The following is a 2,095-nucleotide window of genomic DNA, read 5'->3' on the forward strand; positions in this document are numbered from 1 at the left end:
CTCACTGCTATCTCGTTCCCCGCCCACCATCTCTCGGGGCCGTAAATGTTAATTATTATCTGTCCTATACCCACCAAAGTAAAGGAAGTGTGTATCCCTTCATTTTACTTTTCATTCCGTCCCAGAGATGTCCCGCTTTGCTTTCTCCCACCTCTTTAATCTACCACCAGCAGATGTCCTGTGACCCTCCCGACGATTCCTCTGTTGAGTCTAATGTAAAAAATAAGCTGCTCTCTGGAGGGTTCTCTTAGTCCGTTGAGATTTTGCTTCTGGACGTGTCCTCAAAAGTTTGGCTCAACTTTAAACTCTCATAAAACTCTTCCATAGGTTCGGACCTTCTGTCGTCGCCAGAAGAATGTGTTGAAACCTTCCACTGAGATGAGGCCCTGTTAGTCTCCGTGGCTCTCTCGTCCTTTACTTCACAGATTTGGGGCTGCCCTATCAGGCACAGATATGTTTAAAAACTCGTTACGCATTGGGTGAATTAAATCTATTTTCATTATTAATGACCATCTCTGTCCCTAATAAAACTTTGCCTTTTTTAAAAAATCTGGAATGTTTGATTCTTATTTTTATTTTTTTCAATTACATAAACTAATTTTATATTAGTTTCAGGTGTACAGGACAGTGGTTAGATGCTTATATAATTTATGGAGCGATGCCCTGATAATTCTAGTGCCCATCCGACACCATACATGTTTATTAAAATATTATTGACTGTATTACCTATGCCGTACTTTACATCCCCAGGACTGTTTTGTAACTATCAACTTGTACTTCTTAATCCCTTCTCCGTTTTTCACCCAGCCCCCCAAATCCCTGCCATTTGACAATCATCACTTTGTTCTCTGTACCTATCAGTTTGTTTGGTTTGTTCATTTATTTTGTAGAGTCCACATATAAGTGAAATCATATGGTATTTGTCTTTCTCTGACTTACTTCACTTAGTATCATACTGTCTAGGTCCACCCACATTGTCACAAAAATTTTGTCTTAAAGTCTATTTCGGCTGGTATTAGTGCCTTCCCTTTGGCCAGCATTTGCCTGCGTCCATCTTCACTTGTAGTCTTTGTATGTCCTTAGGTTTTATGTGTGTGTGTGCGTGTGTCTTTGGCAAACAGCATTTATCTTTATATTTTTTCTTAAATCTGGTGTCAGTATCTGTCCTTTTGACTGATGGGTTTAGCCCACTTTTTTTACTGCAATTATTGATATAATTAGACCGATTTCTACTATTTTAATCCTCCGATCAGTTCCAGTTCCTCCATACCCTTGTTAACACTTGCTATAGTCTGTCTTTTTCATCGCAGCCACTCTAATAAGTGTACACTAGAATCTCGCGGTTTTAATGTGCATTTCCTAACGACTGCCGACTTTGTGCCTTTTTCCATTTGCTCGCACGCCATTTGTCTTCCTTCTTCGGTGAAGCGTCTGGTCCCATTGGTGGAAACCGGAGTTGGAAGTGTCGTGGCTTCTCATTGGCTGAGCTGTAACCGCCTCTCATTGGCCGAGCGGTTGCCGGGGAGAAGCTCCAGCTTCCTCCTGCTGGAGTAGCAGAGCAGAAAAGCCCTTCCTGCTGGGGATGGCGGGCATCCTCTTCCTGGTTGGGATGATTGACATGAGGGGTGGGGCGCGAGAGCGCCCCTTACAGGACCCCCTACTCCGATGTAATGGGGTTTTCTCTTCATCCATTTTCCTTTATATGTTCTGGCTAAAACTTATTTTATTTTTGTTTTATTTAGTTTGTCTCTCTCAGGATTTTGTGTAGTCCCTCGGGGCGAGGACCCTCATTCTGATGAGGTCAGGCGCGTTCAGGGTGGTATGGCCGTAGACTCCTTCGGGAGAGGTTTGATTTTCTTATTTCTCTCTCTTCCCTCTGTTTCCCCCTTTGAGATGCCTGGCAGAGAGAAGTTGAACGCCTCTTAGCTTTTGTTTTGTTCTGTTCCATCTCATCTCTTGTTGCCTGCAGGCGCTTCCTGGAGCTTGGGACTTTCTTTGCCAGTGAGCAAAAGCAAGGAACATCTCGCCCTCATCCCGGTCCGGGAGGCAGACAATGAATGGAGCAGTCTAATAAATCAGTAAATGATTTCTTCTG

General features: G+C 43.3%; 1 long non-coding RNA gene across 2 annotated transcripts; it reads left to right on the top strand.

The window, feature by feature from the left end:
• Window positions 1-1,551: 1,551 nt before the first annotated feature.
• LOC105304438 lies at window positions 1,552-2,095 on the top strand. Of its 2 annotated transcripts, none has more exons than XR_002776870.1 (2): window positions 1,552-1,846; window positions 1,970-2,095. It is a non-coding gene; the product is annotated as an uncharacterized LOC105304438 (long non-coding RNA). The 2 variants fall into 2 exon arrangements; XR_002776871.1 differs by having other exon boundaries at window positions 1,552-1,819.

The sequence above is a fragment of the Pteropus vampyrus genome, unplaced genomic scaffold (genome assembly GCF_000151845.1).
Source record: "Pteropus vampyrus isolate Shadow unplaced genomic scaffold, Pvam_2.0 Scaffold341, whole genome shotgun sequence".
In the NCBI taxonomy this organism is placed as follows: Eukaryota; Metazoa; Chordata; class Mammalia; order Chiroptera; family Pteropodidae; genus Pteropus; species Pteropus vampyrus.